General features: G+C 43.4%; 1 protein-coding gene and 1 non-coding gene across 2 annotated transcripts in view; one reads left to right on the top strand and one right to left on the bottom strand.

The window, feature by feature from the left end:
- The window catches only part of Mylk4 (myosin light chain kinase family member 4), a 76,534-nt gene that overhangs the window by 17,044 nt on the left and 37,316 nt on the right, over window positions 1-22,174 (top strand). The window lies entirely within an intron of this gene.
- LOC132649394 (U6 spliceosomal RNA) lies at window positions 8,431-8,537 on the bottom strand. The gene has a single exon (XR_009587830.1). It is a non-coding gene; the product is annotated as a U6 spliceosomal RNA (small nuclear RNA).

Below are 22,174 nucleotides of genomic sequence, written 5' to 3'. Positions count from 1 at the left end.
TACTTCATGCTTTTGACCTTACAAAGGTACACTCTCACTATTAAATTAGGTCTTGTTTAACATCTTTTTGATGCTGAGCCATACTATAGCCCATGAAATAAAGAGTTATAGCTGAAACCCATTAAAGTTTACTTTCAATTATTCTACTTCAGTATTGTTTCTCAACTCAGAAGGAATAGCCCAGGGGACTGTAAGATGGGATGCAGGACTTCATTTCTTGATCCCAATAGTCTTTCTACTCAAATTCCTATCCCTGGGGTCCACTCAATAGCTGTGTGACACTAACCATTTTTTTTCTTTGTCTCAGTTTTTGTATCATCACATTGGTATAAAAATGGCAGTTTTGTCAAATAATTTGGGGGAAGGATTACATTAGACGATGATAAGCAAGTGGCTTGATGCCTGGCGCAGACATCAAACTCCACATTGACTCCTGCTCATGCTTCTTGATTCTCCACACCTTTGATCATTTTTCTCCCCAAGATGGCTTTTTAAATCCTTGAAGACCAGATTCAAACTCACCACGGATGGTTCTAATCTGGCCTTTCATATACACTATGCCAGGCCTGTGCCAGGTCTGTGGCTACTTCGGGTACCTTTTATGATCATTACTGTTACGCAGGCAAACTTCCATGTCCAGAAGGCTAGGGCTCTCTCTCCATGCGGATTACTCCCTGTTTATTTATTTTTGTATCATATCCTTCAGTGAGACAAGTCCATTTACATTTGTGTGCTGTTTAGCTATAGCTTTTAGGTATAATTTCTTATTTCAAGTTTTAGAAGTGAAGGCGATTAATACACTTAGTCAAATATTTAGACCAAGTCATGAGTATTTGGTCAGTAAGGATATTTGCATAACTCAGGTTTGCCTATTTGTTCCCCCCAAGATCTTCAAAGAGAATACACTGGAGTGAATTTTAATCGTTTCTCTGCAGATAGGATCGATTTTGCAAGGTCAGTGTGGTCTGACACATCTCGACTGTCTTCATTTAGTATCAGCAATAAAAAAGACACCCGTTATTCCAGGTGCCTCCTGTCCCCTCTGGAAAGGAAGGCAATCAGCTTCTCCATCAGAATTTATTAACTTTTACTCCCGCAGTGGCGTTAGCACACTGGAAATTGTTTTTAACGACAGCAGTAAGGCATTGCCCTGTTTCCGGTGTCCCTTTTTGACCCAACCGAGAAAGAACAAGCCAATTTAAATAGTTTGCTTTATAGATTCTACTTTGTCAGTTATTATTTTATGGGGATGCAAAAAGGGCCACTTACCATAAGCTGGGATTTCATTCCTCAAACAGCAGCCCATGCCTGCTGGGCAGCACTGATGTGGACAAGGGACTTGTTCCGCATATGAGCGCTCAGGCCCACCCATGGGTTGCTACCTGGGTGAAGGCTAACGTTCGAAAAGCATCAGGATATTAATTACCTCCAGAGACTGAAGAAAATGAGGAATTACTTTTTTTCCATGACAGCTGCTGAAATGTGATGATGGTACAGCTGTGCATATGTGCTTAGCTAGGTAATAGATGCATACACATTCACATTTCTATAGCTACATATATGTAGATCAAGTATGTGTATTTATGGTGGCGTGTATGTGTGTGCCTATGTGTGCAGGAGTGTGCATGCTTGCGTGCTCTCAAGGCTCTCTCAGGCTAGTCCTTGAGAACTAGGCAATATCCTTTCTTGAACATTTTAAGAGCATATTTTCCTTGATAAAATAAATATGTCTATTAATAGTTGTTTCCATTAGATTTCCCAGGCAGACAAAACACAGAACTTGTCTCTCAGCCAGTCAGATAAGCCGGGGTGAGAGGACATGTGACTGGCAGCACACCCTGCCTTCCCTGGAAGGGTCACATTCATCCCCAGGGAAGGTGGTCTGGACACCAAGTTCTTTACCCATTTGGAAGAATGCTGTTGTGTGACAGGACAGCAACAGACTGTGCATCATGGAAATTCCTTGGTCTGCCCTTGTCAGCAAGGCAGCAGGTGGTTTAACTGAAAGCCATTTGTGTGCCGAGTACAAGAACAGGCTGTGAGATTCTCCGTTGTCACCAAGTTACTCTGGCCAGGTGCCCCCTGGCAGGGTGTGGAAACCTAAGTGCTGATGGTAGGGAGCCGCTGGATCTTACCGAGTTCTGTCGGTGCTAATGTTAGGCTCACAATTCCCAGGAAAGGTCAGTAGGGTCTGGAGCTTACGGCTCCATCTGGGCTGTGCAACTTGTATTAAATAAGCAACCTTGGCTTCTGCGCATTTCAAGACACTCTGATATTTCGTATGGGAGAAGAGCTACTGGAAATAAGCACCCCTTGGGGTAAATATACAGACGCCTAGGCCCCACAAGAATCCTGCAGAAACTGCTAGAGAGGGACTTGGGAGTCCGTGTGCTTAATAACGCCAAGGTTCTGATGAAGAGCGTGGTTAGCGCTCTTCCTGGGTAGCTGTTGGATCATGATCCACATCTCGTTCTTTTTCCCTTCATGCTTGTGGCTGTTACTAAAAAGATATCATGTTACTTCTCGGGGATTTTTTGAGGCTATAAAAACATTACATTTTAAAATATTGACCTATTTCTGGCCTGCCTCCTCATTAACCCTGCCTCTTATAGTTAAGTTAGCCTTGTGGCTCCTTAGGTATCTTGGTAGATTCTAGCTGGGGACCAGCACACATCTTAGATAGCTTTGTTTTGAGTAGATGCTCTAGGCCTAGGAGCTATTTACTGAATTTTTTCTTCCTTCCTTTGCTTGCTTGGATTCTGTGGTCTTGGTTTATAGGAACTATGACAGAAAATTGTGAGGACTGTAGTTGTCATGCGCACTTTTCCACTATCACTGTAATATTTCCTTTCTCTGACTTGCTGCTGGGAATGGACATTGCAGCCCATGTTTCCTACCTTTGTGTGAGTTACATCAACACTGGGATAAAAGATGCAAGTGGGATTAAAATTTTGGTTATTTCATTGGTCATTGAGTGAGAAGGCTTTCTTTAATAGAAGACTAGCTTGTTGGTCTTAGTACAAGAAAATTAATAGGTAGCTGAGGTAGCAAAAGTGAAATGTGCACACAAGACCAGTAGGATAAAAATAATTCTGCAGAAGAATATAGATGCCACTAGCTTTGAACAAAGACTAGAGACTGCCTTTGCTCTACGTGAAAGCAGGGAGAAGGCATCTCCCTGAATAATTACAAAGCAGCACATCTTTCTGACAGCTACTTGAGAACTGACTAAAATCCAACTCCATGGCATTAGCTTAAATCACATCTGAAAATAGATTGAGAGAGCAGACAGGGACAGAGGTTAAGGAAGGCTTCTCGTCTGGGAGGAAGAGCCAAGACTGGATGGAGGGAAGCCCAAACTTTATGCAACATGGGTCACTCCCAGGAGAACCGAGACACCAGTCCAATTCCTTTGGCCTTTCTTGCAAGACACTCTAGAGTTTCAGTTTTAGCATTAGAAGATCGCAGTCTCCTGAGATTTTTGATCCAGCACTTTCCTGGACCCGTCAGCTTTGCAGAATCACATCTCGCTTAGCACACATAGCAATCCCAGCATCATTTCAGAGCTGGCTGATGAACTCTATGAAGGTCAGGGTCTTTGGGGGCAGACCCTGTGTCTGTACGTGGGGCCCAGGTTGCAGCTCCTGTCAGTTGAAACAGGAAGACTTGTTCTAATCCGCTCAAGCTGATTCGAAGTCTTCATTAAGCGCTTCCTCTGTGCCCAGATATTCACGACTTGTAGAGGAGGTTAAAGTGACAGGATTGCCTGTGCCTACCATGACCAGCTGTGGAACCCATTTGCACTTCTCCAGCTTTCTGGGTAGATACCAAGGCATGTGTTAATGCTTTTCTCTCATCTAGACATCTGTGGAAGATAAACAGAAGCTGTGCACAGGCCTGTGTCCCGCTTAAAGTCAGCACTCAGCAAATGCTAGCTAAAATAATTACTATTACCATCGTTGGTGTTACTCTAAGAAGTTGTTATTTTGTTAAGGTTGAAATGACTGATTCTACAAATCTGGACAAAAACAAGACTGAGAAAAATTGAGTATGGGTTTTGGATCCTGTAACCCTCCAGGTGTGTTCTGTCATCCTCCAAGTGTGTCTGTTCTCCTTCAGGTGTCTCTTGTATAGGCAGGACCAGGTTGACTTCTGAGCCAGCTAGGAGCAATTTTGTGTGTGTGTTCACTTATGTTTCTGTAAAGTGAAATGCCTTCAGTACCCAGCAGCCTGATGGGCTGTTGGCCTAACCACTATGTAGAGGGACAGCATTGTGACTATCTATTTTTTAATGATTACCTTCCTCTTGCTGCTACTTCTTCTTCTTTTTTTAACCAATATCCATAGAAACCTGACATGTGTTTTAGTTGATGTGTTCCCCCTCAAGCCGATGTGTTAGTCAGGCGTGATGGTGCACGCCTCTAATCTCAGCACTCAGGAGGCAGAGGCAGGTGGCTTCTCTGAGTTTAAGGTCAGCCTAGCTTATATAGTGAGGTCCAGGACAGCAGGGCTGTGTAGATAGACCCTGTTTCAACCCCTACCCCTATAAAAACCATATGTTAAAGGCTTGTCACTGAGTTATACCTACCAGATGTATGCTGCTGCTGCTGCTTCTGTGTGTGTGTATATGTGTGTGTGTGTCATGTGCATGTGTATGTGAGAGAGACAGAGTCAGAGAGAGACAGAGACAGAGACTCACAGGAGGTAGCAGGCCTTTAGAAAGTGGGGCCAGCTTGGCACGATGGGAGATGATGGATCTTTAGGAATGGCACTATTAGACGGCACCCAGGACTTTGGGAACATGTACTTTGAAGGGGTAGAGTGACCCTAGTTTCTTCTTATTTCTAGTTTTACTTCTGTGGCTATTTTTCTCTGCCATACATTTCCACCATAGTGTGCTTTGTCACCCCCAAAACAAGACCAATCTATCATGTCTTGGAACCTTAAGAACTATGAGCCTGACTCAAACATTTCTCTTTACAAGTTGATTGTCTTGAGTATGTATAATAATGAAGAGCTATAACACAGCATAGAAAGCTGGAGTCCTAGGGAAGGACATTCATTTACTTCACGAGGATTTACTGCGTATGCTGGGTGGATAAACAAATACAGTGGGGAGTAAAAGCACCAGCCTAGCCACACCCCACCCTGACTCAGTGATGGAGAAGGCTGCCAAGGGTTAAGGTAAAAAAACAGGCATGGGAGGAGTATACAGCGAGGGCTTTTAACTTAACCTGTAGGATTAGAATGGCTTCTCGAGCAAGTGTAATTGCAGCTGGCATCGAAGGATGTCCAGGTTAACCCAGGGTGGCCCAGAGGAGGTGCCCCATTGAAAGCTCAGTGGGGAGTTACAGAGGGTAGGGCAGAGAGTAGGGATGGTGGGGGCCCAGTGGTTGGGGACTTTTTCAGACCTGCCTTACCGGAGTCTCCCGAGAGTGGGACACCAAGGTGAGACAGTTTCCATCCTTCAGGCAGGGCCCATGGCCTGTAATATTCTTCCCATATTTTGGTTACCGTTAAAAGTTAATTCTGGCAACCCCATAGCTCATTCCTGGGACCTCTTTGAAATAAAATTATACGTGGTACCATTTCCCTTCCCTCTGAAATTCCTATTGCTGTATTTTTAGTACATTGGGGGGGGAGTAAAAAGCATCACTTACTTCTAGTTTTCCATACAACCTCTTCTGATGACTACCTTCTTTTAAAGAGTTTTTTTTTTTTTTTCAAAGGCTGAAGCCTGAATTAACTTCTCTGTGAGAAAAGGTCTTTTGTGGTTTATAAATTTTAATGCAGGATACTAACTGCCAGGATATTCTTGGACCACAACCAGGGCTTTAAGCAGCCTTCTGTAGCAGCTGAAATGAGGCCAGCCTGACCTGCACCTGGACATAGGGTCCTTTCATCCTTCACGTTCAAAGTCAGGGGACCTCCTGGTTTCAACCTTAGGACACCAAGACTTTCCTTTTAAAATCCATTTCCTGGAAATAAGTCTTTGCTGTGCTGATGGATAATTTTTCACTTCATATTTTCTTAAGGTGCATAAATTCAACGTTTTCCTCTTTAAAATAAGGGAAAAAAAACAAGGCATGGGAGTCCACGGTAAGGCTCATCTTTGTATAAAACAGCACAAACCATTGCTGTCCTGGGATTTTAAACTATTCATTAGCAACAGGGGATTCCTTCACAGCCTTATTCATTCACTATTCCTCTTCAGACCCTGAACTTTTTGATTAAAAATGCTGGGTAAGAAAAGGGTGCCTGGAAATTACTCTTACATGAACGCCTGAGCAGTTAACCGCACAGGGACCTGCTTTGCTCCCATGCCTATTTGGACACCCTTAATCAATGTGGCAACGAAGAAAAACTGGGTTTCCGAGACGTAGTGCCTGCCTTGTGCTTTAGACATCTCCAGCATCAGCAAATTCTTTCAGAACAGAGCCACTCTAAGCCAGCCAAGTGCAGTTTTACAAAATTTAAAAAGGCATTCCCTCTGGGTCTGTAGATTGACAAGGACCTTCTACGTGCACTGGAGACTCACATCTTGGCCAGCTGACATGCACCGGAGACTCACATCTTGGCCAGCTAACATTCTGGACTTGGGCTTAGCCGAGGGAGCATAAGCTGGCCTACCTTAAATTCGACTCTCCAAAGAGCAGCTGTGTTCAGTGTGTGACCCATGCACTATGGGTGGGCCTTCTCTAGAGACATCCCCAGCGCTTTGCCCTTAGCCAGCTGCCCATTGATTGCCGCTGAGCTGCTGACACTGTTCAGTGGGTAGGATGGATAGTGGGGCTCAGGTAAGGCAGTGCTTTATGGAGAAAACCCAGCATTTAGAGATCAACAGCTGTGTTTCTGGGTGGAGGTGTGACCATCTCGTGAGCTCAGTGGTTCTGCTGGAGGAAAAAAACAAAACAAAACACAGTAAAGCGACCCTTTGTGGTTATGTGAATTAAAAAAAAAAAATCACAGAAGGCATTGCCTCTAAGATATATCCTAACAGTGTCCTTTTTGTGTTTGTCAAAAACTCCCCTGCTGATGATCTCAGTGTGTAAATGCTAAACGAGGCTCCTGAAAAGGAGCCTCCTAGAGAGAAATAAAATGTGACCTTTACCTCCTCTAAAATGAGGGTCAGGCTTATAAAAGCACATTTGAAGAGCAGAGTTTTATGTGAGCACAGATAGTGGACATTAACATAAAGTGGGGACATCCTGGGAACCATCGCACTGCAAAAAGGAACAGCAGCCAGCAGAGATTTCATTATCATACTGGGCACTGGGGTTGCAAAGTGAGGAGGCAGCAATGCAAGGTGAGAGGGCCCAAACCGCGCTCTTGCTGGGCACAGTTAATGTTCTCCGTTTCTTTCTGGTGGTTCTCAGGGTTGGACCTGGATGCATTTAGTCCAAGCAAGACTGAGGTCTCACGGAGTGTACCCATTGGGAGCAGAGTTGACAAGTGCTTTGAAAAACCAAGGGGAATCACATGTGAAGTTGTGTGATTTCCACATCAGGAAGAAGCCTGCCAGGTCCCAAGAAAATTTTGGTTGCTGTGGCAACTAGAACAGCCGTCCCTCCTGTGGATCCCTAACTGGTTCTCAGCTTCAGCGATCTCTGGAGTGCTCAGGCCCAGGAAGCCAGCAGAGCAAGCAGGAAGAAAGAGGTCTCAGACAGGAAAGAGTGCAGGGCCCCCATGCAGATGGCCTGAAACAGGACCTTGCTGAAGGCGAGCATGGGAAGGCAGATGGGCTTAGGCCATAGGGAACTGATTAAAGGACTTTCAAAGGCCAGGCATTACCAATGTGTTTTGTTTTGTTTTGAAGCTCTTTCTTTGGATAATAAATAAAGGATAAGTTAAATAAAAGATGTAAAGTGGGCCCTCCAGAGGGGTTGATTTTGCAGAAAATAGCTGGGTTTCTCGGCACTGCTGTGTCCACTGTGAATAATATTCAAAGCAAAGTGTACTGCAGTGGGATTTGTTGCTTAAAAGTTGCCCCTCCCCCAGTCCAATGATAGGGGAAGTCCTCCTCCCCTTCCATCTGACCCTAGTCTATCAGGTCTCATCAGGACTGGCTTCATTGTCTTCTTCTGTGGCCTGGTAAGGCTGATTCCCCCTCAGGTGGAGGTGATCAAAGAGCCAGCCCATGAGTTCATGTCAGAGACAGTCCCTGTTCCTATTACTGGGGAACCCTCTTAAGACACTTTGCTGCCATGGGCAGTGGTTCTAGGTTATCTCCATGCATGGTTCTTGTTTGGAGTATCAGTCTCACAAAAGACTCCTGTGCCCAGAATTTTTGGTTCTGTTGCTCTCCTTGTGGAGCTCCTGTCCTCTCCAGGTCTTCACACAGTACTTTTAACCATATTCATTTCCCTTCCCTAGCTCCTCCCGGATTGTCTTCCACCTCTCTAACCCACCAGGCTTCAGATTCTCTCTCTCTGAAATGTGGCATCCTTCACCAATTGGGGTGTCATCCTCACACACGGGTCATGCTAATCTTCTCTATACCGTTCCAGTTTAGTTACTTGTGCTGCTGAAGAGAGCACAGGTTTTTCTTTCCTAGGAAAGAATGCTCTGCCTAGGAGCCAGCTTCCCTCTCCTCAGAGGGTATGGGACACTGTCTAGGGTCTCAGTTGGCATCCGCCCTCCTGCTCACCATTATTTCTACTTTTCTCAGTGACCATTTAATTCTAAACATTTCTGAGGCTCTCTGGAGTCCTGTGCTTTTTCTCAACAGCAGAATTTTAAAGCGGTGGAAATTTCCTGTGCTTGAAGGGGCAGTGGCTTGGTTCTGTTTTGGAGGGCAGCAGCCTTTGAGTTTTACTTAGTGGAGCTTGTTCTTTAGTCCCAGGTGCCTGCTGGGTTCCGCCCTCGCTGCCTCTGCACTGCCCCTGTGTGCACAGAGGCCTTCGAAAGGACCACCCTTTCAGATCACACTCTGAGATGTCCCCAATTTAAGTGCATTAGCTACCACAAAATGGGTCTTTCCTGCTGCGAGGTAATAAAACCACGTGGAGGTATTTACTTGGTAATTTATTGAGCCAGAGTTGTCTTCAGTTAATTGTAGACAGATCTGACGATTAGGGAGCCACATTGGTTTGCGGTTCCTTTGGGCCATTCCAGCTTTTTTTTTTTTTTTTTTTCTGTGCTTCCTAATCTTTGGTAAGAACTCAACAACTCTGGGTATGGCCTCTGTCTCCTCTGCATTTGAGCAATTTTCTCTAGGGTGGAAAGGAGAGCATGCCAGAGTTGGAATCTACTTAAGCAAATACCTAACACTGAAGATCTGGTTTCATGCTAACTGCTTGCCTGCCTTCTAAAAACTCTTCAAACCATTTCTTGGGAGAAATGGATATGGCTTTGTGTGCCCAGATCCCCTTCTCTCGTCACACCTACTCCATCTTCTCTGCTTTTTATTACATCTGTCTAACCAGAAACATTGTGCTTGTAGAAATTCTGTCAGCAGAGAGTCTCAATACTGTATTTGGACTTCTCATATTCAGTGCATATTTCATAGACACATCCAATGTGTAGACAGCCTTCTTGCAATTATTCTAATGCTCCTGTCTATGTGAGATATTTGGCAGTATGTGTATCTGATAAAGCAATAAATAAACCGAGAGAGAGAGAGAGATGGTGTCCTGGTATCTGGTATAGTCTGCTTCTTGGGAGACGCCCTCAAATCAATGTTTTAAAGATAAGAGACTAGGAATGTTCACTTCAGTATATAAAAACAGAGATACTTTCTTCCAAATACTAAGATAATTCTATCCCAGAATAAGCTTATGAAGTAAGACATTTGTGGCTAGATATCCACCTGCCAGGCATATCATAAAAGGCCAAGTCCTTAATAAACACATGGAGCTTCTGAAATACAGAATTATTTGAAATATCAAATTCAGATAAACTTTGAATTCTGATGACATGCTCTTACAAAACATAGTTATTTTAAAATGCTCTGCCCCTCAAGACTGAACTTAAAAGAGAAATTTAACTTCTTACCTACATCTTACTTTCAATAGAGTATCAGTATGCTTGAGTTTTGTTTTTCTTATGTTATTAGAATGCAAGGCTCTCCACATCCCATGTTCTTATTACCATTATCAATTATGCTTTTGATAATTCTTTCCTCATTTGGAACCTGCTTAGAACATTAGACTAGGTAGGCCTCCACTGCTAATGTCATCATTATAGAATAGATTCTTCAAGATATCCAATAAATGAGAAGCTCTGGAGGAGGTTCAAGCGTCTTGGCTTTTTATCAACAGATTAAAAAGAAAATAAGGAAGAAATTCAACAGAAGAATTTCTTGGTGTTAGCCAGTTGTCTCTATAACAGTATTTGAGATCATCAGCTTGCAGGAAGAAAGGGTTGCCTGAGGTTCGAGTTTTGAGATTTCAGGCCATGATCGAGCTGAGTTTTTAGATCCCTGGTAGAGTGTCAGCATGTCATGGCACGAGTCAAACCATTCACCCAATGAGGGGTTGAGAGTCCCACAATCCCCTTCTAGAACATACCGCCAGAGTCTTCCCACCAGGCCCTCCCTCTTATAGGCTCTACTGCCTCCAAGATGTGCCACACTGGAAACCAAGCCTTTAACACTTCCCATCCCAGCCATAGCACACATTCTTTTCTAGACAAATTTCCCTTGGCTTTCATTTACCTTTCATAGATCATATCTTAAGCGTGGGCTGACAAAGGATTTATAACTACTTTTCTATATGAATTGGGTCTTGATTTCTCCTTAATGGGATTAAAATCAGAGGTGCCATTTTTATAGCTCCTCCTTTTATAGGACCCTCTAGAATTCCTGTCCCTGTCCAGGTTAAGCCCCTATGGCCCCTTAGATTAGGGATGACTAAGCATTTACTAGAATGTCCTGTATGTAGATAGTTCATCTGAGGTAGATGCTGGACAAAGAGAAATGTCACTTTTGGTTACAAGAAGAGAACAATGTCAACTTAAAAGTGCTCTGTTTATAGAGCGGTGTGTGAAAGGTGGCAGCAACTGATTGGAGGTTAGACTTCCATGAATGTTAGCAACCTAATGAAGGGCACCTGTCTAGCCAGAGATGACTGGAGCCATTTCCCAATAAGCTCTCAATGAGTGTCAAAAGGCCAAATCATGGAGTTTCTGAGAATCTCTGACTGGACTTAAATGAAGAAGAAATACAGAAAGACAAATACAGACCTAGCACTGCCAGTAAGGGTGGGAGAACCTTGTGGTGAGTCAGAGCAGAGGAGGTCACCTAACTATTTTGACAAACCTTTGCATATTCTGTAGTTCCTAATATTTGATTGTTGGATTTATTGAGCAGATCTGTTTCGAGTTAGAACTGTAAGGCAAACTTTCCCCCATGTTCTGAGAGGATGGGAGATAGAAGAAATAATGTTTCAAACCTTAATTAACTGCTTTAAGAAGCTTTTTTTTTTAAATCAAGGAAGGGGTCTGGAGAGATGGCTTGGTGCTTAAGAGCCTTTGCTGTTCTGGAAGATGACCCAGGGTCAGTTCCCAGAACCCACATAGTGACCCAGAAACATTTGCAACTTCAGTCCCAGAGGGTCCAACGCTCTTCTATCCTCCTTGGTCACCAAATGTGCAAGCAGTATACATATATACATGCAGACAAGACACACACACATACACACACACACACACGAGTGTTTAAAATAAAATCTAAAATAAAATGAAGTTAAAGAAGTACACATAAGAAGCTTCCATTTTATTGAAGAAATGCTAATTATTGAGATGATGTAGCAGTGACTGTCATGCTCAAATTAGGACAGTCCACTTATAACTGTAATATTAAGTGCTTCCGATTGTTATGATATAGTACGTATTTTGATATCTTTATTATATGTTTGTGTGATCTGAAGACTCATAAAGTTCTACGAAGTTCTTGTGAGAACAGCAATCCATATTCCTCTTCCCATTCTGTCTTCACCAGAGGTGAACACTGTCATTGAACAGACTGATGCTTTTGGTACTTGCCTCTGAATGTCCAGATAGTATATTTGTATCTTTTGCTTTTCATATTTAAGTGTTAAAATGACTACACACACACACACACACACACATACACACACACACACACACTCACCTTTTTATGTTGTCTTTCTTGGTCACATTCTCCCAACATGGTATTATTACAATTCTTTTGTTAAATAAGAATTAAGTGCTTCTAGGAAATCCTACTCATGGCTGATGGTGAAGTGGAACATTATCATAACTTTTACTCCTTGCTTAACTGCCTGCCATCCCCCAGGGTAATTGGTTGCCTTAATCTAATATTTTTTGGGGGGGGATTACTAAAGAATATCATTAGTTCAAAACTGAACTATACAGTAATTATCTAAATCATTTCAAAACACGTTCAGATGTATTAGATAGTCTTACAAACTTTAGGTCTTGGAGGAAATTCTTCAAATAAGTTTTGCTCGGTCCTGACTTTATCCCGCTGCACCTAAAGCACAAGTGGTGTGATAGTAAGCTGTTTACTGTATTGTATGGCCTCTGTGGTTGTCCTCCTCTTCTTCCTCCTCCTCCTCTTATTCCTCTGTCATCATTGTTAGAGACCCGGAACAACTTCACATAGACCCTGCTCATTTACAGCTAGAGATAATGGGTTTGGTTAAAGTTTATCTTTGTCTTATTTGACAAGAAGAGAATTCAGTTTTGAAAGAGCCTTGTAGGTATGGGTCAGTGGTAGTATGCGTTGCCTAATATGTGAAAGGCCTTGGATACCATCCCCAGCACTGAAAACAAAATTAATGGACACGCTTACAAACTGCTTGCTAAAACAGGTAAGAGAAAACACTAGCGGTTATAAACGGGATAAGACGTGAGTAGAAAAACCAACTGGTTCTTCCAATAACGAATGCTGCCTGATGATGTGAACCTGATGTTCAATACTCCTGACCCACAGTTTGATAATTTTTCTGATAGACTTCCCATCTGTTTAGGCTTAGAATTGTTTGGACTTATGAAAACAGTGGCAAGACAAATCATGAAAGGTCAGGTGTCGGTTATAACTAACAAACTAGCAAGAGCAGGCAAGCAGCTCAAGGTAGAAGATGCTGCGAGTTCTTGCTAACACTTAATACTGACTCATTAGCACCGTCCATTCAGTGGTTGGACAGAGTGTTATTGTGTATTTTACTGCTTTTAAACTGGCAGTTTTCCTAGGGCATTGTCACCCTCTTTTGGTTCCTTCTGGGCTGTTAAGGAACATGGAGGCAAACTATGTCTCTGTGTTCCAGGTCACAGTGTTGATGTTTGTTTTTCCCACGCATTGCCCTTGGGTCTTCCTTCCTGTCTTCCTTTCCACTTCCCTTCTCTTCCTGCTTTCCCCTCTGTCCCAGATAAACATCCAGTGTGCTTATTGTGCGTGTGAAGCTGGCGGGAGTGTTTTCTCCATGCATGGGTGGATGTAACTCAAGAATGTAGCCTGAGATTTAGCTGCACATCCTGCCCTTTGAAGAGTCTTTTTTTCTGAAGAATGCTGGCTTTTCCTGGGAAGCCAGGAGACCTTTGCGCAAAGCCAGCTCCTATTTTCATTCGGTCTACCACAGCAATGAGAGGGTGTCAGAAGGGTGAAAGAACACACTGGTGTGAGTCTAGAGACTGGCCTTAGAAAGTCACCCAGAGACTGCATGGCTTTTCACCTTATCAAAAGTTAAGATGACCAACCATCACCCTCTCCCCAGTGTCCTCACTGCTTCTTAATGTAAGAACAAAAACATTCAAAGACACCCTCATAATGGCATCGGTGCTTCTGTTATTTTGTGTTGAAGTAGTTAAAACATGACAAATGGCTGTTTTTATTCCTTAGTCCTTCAAGTGAATGTGAATTTTACTAAGAACAAAGGAATAACCCAGCATCACACATTCAGTGTATCAGCTGGTGATTATAAGCATCTTCTAGCAGAGCCTTAACTATGGCAGGTTAAAAATGTAAGAATTTAAGCACCGTGATAGAGAATTCCAGGGGTGCTAGTTAGAGAATGTTAGTCCAGAGTCCACATCTGTGTTTCCCCATGGGTCCAAAGTAGCTTCCAGGCTCTTGTTGCCACACTGCTCTTCCTGAAGCCTGGGAAAGGATAGGTGATGGATGAGCAGGCAGTCCTCTGTAGAAAAATGTTATTCTTTTATGCTTATTTTATTGCCCCATCCATCTGCAATGGAATGTGAAGGACGTAGCTTCACAGATACCTGTGTGGATGGAAGACGAGAGAGGATCGTGGACAGATTCCCAGCAGCTCTTGACTTCTCTGATGGAGGCAATACTGGGATGCAGAGAGCCTTGTGTGCATAGCAGAGTCTTGGTTGTGTGGGTTGGAGACAGCAAGACTCCTCACGTCTACCACACTCTTTGGCTCTGGGAGACATCTTGGGGTATCGGGTTTAAGGCACTTCTCAGAGCAGGCAGCCGAAGGTAGCAGCAGAGAACACGAAATGTGAAGTCAGAAGATGAGGGTCTGAGTCCCAGGCAACCTGCTCGTCTTCGTAGCCTCTTCCTCCCCACCCCACCCAGGAGAAGAAAAATACAGAGTGAGAGTTCCTTCTCTGAAAAGCTTGGGGCTGGAAGTGTCTCGTATATTGAAATATTTTCATTTACCAGGGTCATATCTTAAAGATGGGACTGAAGTCTAGTGAAATCCATGTATGTTATATCAGGCAGCTTGCAAACGTGTACGGACTGTCATGTCATCCAATAGTTTTAGAATGTCAGAGGAGGTTAAGTGAGACACTTTTTCTCATTGTGGTCTATGGCATTTCAGAAATGACAAGTTTTGGATCGCTTTGGATTTCAGATGCAGGTTTATAACAAGGTCTGCCTACAAGGCCTTTTTTTGGAGTGGGGGGGAATGGCAGTGACTTAATGCTGTCTCTAAGACATCTGTCTTCAATCAATAAGACCTCCAAGTTGAAAAGCCCAAGAGTGTAGTCTGACTTCCAGCTTAGGGGTGGTGGTGGGGGACATGGGACCTGCAAGGTCCTCACTTCTGAATCCCACTTAGTACTGGGGTGGGGGTGGTGCAAGGTCACAGGCCCTCTCTCAGCCACAAACACCCACAGCAGGTGTCAATTAGATTTCAGAGGTGTGAGGCAGTCTGTGCCCTGGAGGTCTGCTTGGGGATTGGCCCTATAGTTCAGGGTTTTCACTTTTTATACTCGCTCGTTTACAGATGTTTGATCAGGTGTGAACTCCTACCAAGAAGACTGTAAAAAAGAAATTTAACACGTGAGCCTGAATATGCCTTATGAAGGGTCAGACTTTGCAGGAATTACCACTGGACTTTTAAAATATGGACAAAGTTGCTTTCTTTTTCATTTCCTTAGGCTCTTCTTGGTAGGAAGGTTCAGGAGTTCACAGCGGCCTCTGTGGCTGCTGTCATGGTGCTGCCTTTGCTCCTCATCTTCCTTGACCATTGGTCTGACGCTTCTTTGAGTTCCAGTCCTCAGGAATTGAGAACTCGGCAGAAGAGCTCCCTTCTTTTAACGTGGGACACCAGTCTCCTCCCGTTAGTGACATCAGACAACTGTAGAGAGCTTATCATGTGCTGACACAGTCCCAAGTGCTTCCTGTGTGGTCAGTCACCCGCTACGCAATCACAAAACCCACCAGGCATAGAAAGTTGAGGCGAAGAAAGACTTAATAGCTTGCCTAAGATCGTGTGGCTAAGAAATAATCAGGCTGGGATTTGAACCTGGGTTATTAATCAGTTTTAATAAATAATAAAGTGTTGGTTTCCCCCCAAAAAGGTCTTGCTCTGTAGCCCAGGCTGCCCTTGAACTCATGATAATCCTGCTACCTCAGCTCTGGTTACAGGTGTGACTTACCATGCCCACCTATTTTCAGCATCTTTCAGGGCACAGTTCAGGCTTTAAGTGCATTCATATGGTTGCACCCATTGCTTTCAGCCCTCTCCAGACCCCCACCGACTTCAGCATCCCCAGAACTCCTGATCTTCACAGACTAGAAAGAACACTATTAAACACCCAACACCTTCCTAGCCCTTGGCAAACCTTGCTGTGTTCTCCATCTTACAACTATATCTATTCCAAGTTCTCCCGTAAGTGGATTCACATACCATTTATCCTTTTTTGATTGGTAGATTTCACAGAGAATAATGCTCTCCAGTTTGTCTGTGCAGAACTAGAATGTCCCTCCTTTCTAATGCTGCTGATTCTTACTCTGTAATCACTTACTCATTCTTCCATGTCTAGGTGGCTGGGTTTCACCCTTGGGCTGTTGTAAGTAGTTCTGCTGTGGACACTGGGGTGTGCCTAGCCCCATTTGATGGCCAGTTTTATGTCAACTCTACTGAAGCTAGAGTAGTTTTTGGAAGAGGGAACCTGAATTGAGAAAATCCCCCCCCCCCCCCGCCAGAATGGCTTCTGGGAATACCCGTGGTGCACATTTTGACTGATGATTGATGGAGGTAGGACAACTTACTGTAGACAGTACCACCCCTGGACTAGTGGTCCTGGGGGCTGTAAAAAGGCAGGTGGAGCAAGCCATAAAGAGAAGGCCAGTGAGCATCATTCCTCTGTGGTTTCTCTTTTAGTGTCTGCCTCCAGATTCCTGCCCTAACTTCCTTTGATGATCTGGAAATATAAGCAAAATAAACCCTTTCCTTCCTAATTTGCTTTTGGCCATGGCATTTTATCACAGCAATAGAACCTTAGACATCTTGTTTTTCATTCTCGTGTGTATAGACCCAGAAGTCCAATTGCTGGCTCATATGGAGTCCACCTACCTTATCAGAAGACAGTGCCATTTTATATTCCTGTCAACACTGCACAAAAAGGTCCAGTTTTTCTACTTCTTTAGTGATGTCCCAAATTTGGCGATAGCCACTGTTATAGAATGCACCTCATCTTGGTTGGGTATGCATTATTTTTCACACAAGGAAACAGTCGTCCCTCACCCTAACTTTGTATTGGGGTGGCCACGACTTATGCTTTGCAAAGGAAAAACTCAAAAGCCCCATCCCCTATCAAACGGCAACTCAGGACACATTTGACAGCCTCTGCTTAGGGCTAAAAGTGGGATGTGACCTTTAACAGGTACTGGCTGCACCACCATCCCTTGCTGTTCCTTAGTGTCCTCCCAGGATAGTCGGGCTCGGAAATCCTGTCCTGACCTGGGTGGGGAATGTGCTGCCTAACCTATTACTAGGGGCCGCTTTCTGTGGTTGTTATGTAAAAAGGACAGTGTTTTTCCATGTGTAAGGGTCAAGCATGGACACTCCTCCAATTTCAGCAGAGGTGACAAAGACCAATACCGAGATCCACACATGGAGAACCTTCTATTTCAGCAGTAGAGAGGGTATCAGTGTGCTGCTATTTTTGCGTAGACCTTGAAACTGCCTGGTCTAGGGAAGACTAAATTGAGTTAACATCTCATTATTTTCCCTTTTCTACAAACACTTTCGCATATGTCACTGTACATTTTTCTCACAGTTTTGTGGAATATATGCAACAGATGGAGGCAGATGTTGTCTAGGCCTTCCTCAAGAGCACACGGTTTCGGTCCTTGGCTGCTTGGCTCCATTGCCTTTGGGCCTGTGGCAACACAGAACATCGCGGTGGGAAGTGTGTAGTTGAGAAGCTCATTCACCTAACTTAGGAGGCCAGGAAGTAAAGAGAGAAAGGAGGCTGCGCTCCCAGTATCTCCTTCACGAGCACAACCACAATGGCCTAACTTCTTCCCATTAGGCCTTACGTCCTAAAGGTTTCACCATCTTCCAATGCCATTACCTGGAGTCCAGACTTCTTACACACAGGTCTTTGAATAATGTTCATTCAGACCACAACATCTGGCGTCCAGCTCCAAGTCACTCTTGGCTATGTCTGGCTTCTACGTGGGTGCTGAAGGTCTGAACTCAAGTCCTTATGTTTGCATGGCAGGCAGTTTATGGACTGAGATAGCTCTGCAGCCCTGACGTTGGATTCTTAGGTAGGGGAAATGTCATCACATTTCAGCTCTGCCATGCTCCAAACTCCATACTTGCACAGAGAAGTCACAAATAAAAGAGGACTTATGTTAGCTCATACTGTTCTTTTGTGTGTGTGTGGGGGGAGGGTGTCATATTCTATGGTCACAACTCCATTGCTTGGGGGACTGGGCAGGTGGTGGCAACATATCATGGCAAGGAAGCTGTAGTGGAATGAACTTCATCTTAGGCAATCTGGAAATAGAGACAGGAGAAGACTGATATCCCACAATCCCTTTGAGGATATATTCCCAGTGACCTAAGACCTTCCACTAAGCCTTGGCTCTTAAAAGTTCCACTATCTCCCAACAGCACCAAGTCGAAAAGGAAAACCTCTAATACATGTCTAGTGAAGAACATTCCATATCCAAAAAAAAAAAAAAAAAGTATAAGATGTTGACGTAAGATGACATTTTCTTTTTTATACATAGAATTCGAAATCCTTGGGTTTGGGGATATGACTCAGTAGGTAAGAGCTCTTTCTGGGCAAGTGTGAGCACCTGGGTTCAAATTCTCAGCACTCATATGAAATGCTCTATGTGGATGCACATGAGTGTTGTGCAAGCGGAGGAAGAAACATTGCTGGGGCTGCTGGCCACGAGCTTGGCTCCAAGTTCATTGAAAGGCTCTGTCTCAAAAGAAGAAGGTGGAAAGAACAGGACAGGAAACATCCCCTTAGCTCCATGTACATAAAGGTGTGTGTACCCACATGTATCTCTCTCTTTCTTTCTCTCTCTCTCACACAGACACATACTTTACAGTATAACCAAATGTTAAGATTTAGTAAACATTGTTTTAAAGAAATTAAGATTCATTTTAAGATGGTTGGTGTAGAGATGAAGGCCGGATGAATTTACCAGGAGGAGTGAGAATAAATGTGCCCAGTGTTCATAGATGCCAAGAAGGCTAGTCGGGGAAAGGACTGCCAGAGTGCTATGATGGCCAGGGTAGAGAGAGACGTCAAAAGAGGCAAGTGATAGGCATTGCAAGCGGGAGGCAGGCCACAGCAGCTGTGGCGAACTGGTCCAAGCATCTTCCAAGAGAATGGCCTCAGCTTTAACAGCTGCACAGCTTTTAAGGGGAGGTAAACATTCTGGGTTGTCTTTTAAAAGGTTCCATGTCAGAGTTGCTCATTTAGAAAGAAACCCCATGATTTCAAGGATACAAACAATATAGGATAATGTCTATATTTCAGAAGATGAACTCAGCTCTTTCTATAACATAAAGATTCTACATGGAAGTACCCACTTCCTCCATGGGAGCCAGAACTTGTGGTGATGAGGTGGAGTGCAAAGTGACAAGCTAAGAGATGAAGTGGGCTAGGACACAGAGTCCTGACTAACCCAGAGCAGCAGCAGTCAGTACCCATGGGCTGACAGAATCTTAAGCACTGGGTGATTATCAGGGCGGCTGTCCGATTAGATATGGAGGGCTTGTGTCAAAGTAAATATACAATCTTTTTGGTGTTGGATAATTCCTTCTGTTTTGTTAATAGGTGAGTCACTTCCTCCCCCCCCCCCACATAGTCAAGATGACAAAGAAGATTCCACTGTGGGGCAAACCTGCAATGTTAAACTCTGCTACGCAAAGATCAGTTCTTGTGTACTCTGGAAAAGTAACTCAAAAAAAACATTGCAAAAGAGTGAAACCACACGCAACTCTCAAAGGCCAAGTTTTTAAAAGCAGGGTTTCCATTAAGAAATATTGCTCATGAGCACACGTAAATTTTCTTCATTACATGTGTGTATGAGTGTATGTGTGAAAAGACAACTCTTAGCAGTTCATTCTCTCCTTCCACCATGGGTTCGGGGGATTGAACTCATGAACTCAGGCTCATATGGCAAGTCATTTTACCCCCTGAGCCAACTGTCTGGTCCACCCATGTTTTTAATATTTCTATGTATAAATATGTTTGTAGCTTTATTGACAGATTTTCCAGTTTTTTAAATTTTTGAGCTAGTGTTCTTTGATTATTTTTGTGAATTAGGCAGGGAAACTTTCTTTAACATTCATTGCTTATTATTCAAGTGAAACATGCTTTAGTTCAGGTTATTGCTATCAACATTCTTATTTCTAAGTGTCAATAAATTAGATTTTTTTAAAGAAGGGAAAGGTTATATGTGCTCTATGAAAGTAAATTTGGTTAAATCAATACTGATGGAAACAGTATTTAAATGGAATGCAATTTCATTAAAATAAATACCAATTTTATATAAAAAACCAACCTTGGTTATTTAATCATTTGAGAAAAACACAGATTTTAGGATTTTGGGTAAAAGTTGGTTTTCTTTTTTTTTTTTTTGGCAGCTGAAATCCTAATTTTTATAATGTTGATTTTTATACGAGTATAAGTCCTCATATGTTTTTCTTTTTCTTTAAACTCTAAAGAGAAACTGAATTTGACTATGATATTTATTCATCATGATATTGTTAGTAGAGAAAAAATTTCAGATGATACAGACAGTAGGATTAGCAAAATGTTCTTATCATGTTTATAGCATCTACCTGGAGCCTGAGCTTGTTCGTTTTCACATAACATTACTAGTCCATTAGACAGGAGAACTTCATGCCATGACCATTAGTTCTGTGGGGGTGATTAAAAAAACAATGAACAGCAGCAAAGCCATTTCACCAAAAGCACTTCCCATGTTCAGCTTTGATGAATGTTGCCACGGTGCGTGGGATATTTGGGCACCTCCGTTCCACCAATAAATGAGATCAGTTTGGGAAGTAAGACAATCTAGAACTGAATCAAATCAAAACGAAAACTTTTATTAGGGATTGTTAAACGACAAGTTGAACTGATCTCATTAACGTGTGCATTTAGACCACCAGCTCAACTTTAAGACACAAAAATAATGAGATATAATGGCCAGGGTTGCTTGTATGTTTTAAAGCAGTTTCTCGTTTCGCAATGTTGACTTCCTTTCTGCGACCTGATGAATTATGTCAGGCTGTGAGCGTAAGGTGTGCAAGGCTTCAGTCCTGGAGAAGAGCACACGTACGCAACCCCAACCTGTGTTGTCTTATGCAGCGATTGCTCACGCTGGGTGCTTCAGGTGGCTGTGTCTGTGCGCTTCTGTAGGGCAGTGTTCACAAAGAAGAAAAAGTTCATTAAGCGATTGGGAAGGCGCAGCTGCATGTAGTAAACACAGATGGAGCGTGGTTTTATAGGAGGCGCCTAACTGGAAACAGACTTGACTTCTGTTCTTGGGGATGCCCACAGCTGAACTTTCCATCTGTGACCGTGGTGTGCACAGGGGCCAGCTGTCACCTCATTGTAAGCATGTATTTACTGCTGCCCTCGGTGTAGTGGGAGAAGAGCAAATCTGCATTCGTTTGCTTTCTTTGAGCACGTGCCCTGCACACGTCTTTTTCTATTCCTCTGGAGAGTTGCTCCGTTTGGAGAGTTCCACTGCTAAGGCAGGAAGGTGGCCCTCATCGTTTTCAAGCACTGCGCAGGCTAAGGCTGAGTCCAAGGCTTCTCTTTAGATGCCAAAGGCATTGCCACATTGGATCTCAGGCACCCTCTCCAAGCCCATGCGTTAGGAGCTTGGTCCCCAAAGCGGCACAGGAGGGAGATGGGGTGACCGTTGAGAGGTGGGACCCCGTTGGAAGGCTTTAGGTCATTGGGAGTACAGCACTGATAGACATTATGGGATACTGGTCCTTCCTTTTCCTCTATCTTTCCTCTATCTTTTTATCCTGAAATATAAAATTTTGTCTATGATGTATCACCAGAAAACCCAGAGCAGTGGGCCCAACTTACCCTCGACTGAAGCTTCCAAAACTATAAACACAAATATTCATTTTTTTCTTTGTAAGCTGATTATCTCAGGTATTGGTTACAGTGATGTAAAGCCTCCTAATAAAGTCATTGATCTAGCTTTCTTAGTCTTGCCTGATATCATACCTATTCTAAAAGCTCTCTACTGAGAAATACACGACACACACAAAGCACATTTTGTTGAGTCTAGACATGTACAACCCTCTTGATGCTATCACCTTGAGCTAGGTCCTAAACTTACCCCCAAATTTCCTTGTGTTTCTTTGCATGTTATCTTCATTCACACGAGAACAGTCACTTTAGAGTTAAGTAACAACGTGCTTCTCCACAGAGGAATCTAACCAGAACAGAAATTAAGGCATACATGCATACAACACCTGACTCAGAATGTCTA

This window comes from Meriones unguiculatus, chromosome 19 (assembly GCF_030254825.1).
Source record: "Meriones unguiculatus strain TT.TT164.6M chromosome 19, Bangor_MerUng_6.1, whole genome shotgun sequence".
NCBI classification, from domain to species: domain Eukaryota; kingdom Metazoa; phylum Chordata; class Mammalia; order Rodentia; family Muridae; genus Meriones; species Meriones unguiculatus.
This window is presented reverse-complemented; position numbering and strand designations above follow the sequence as displayed.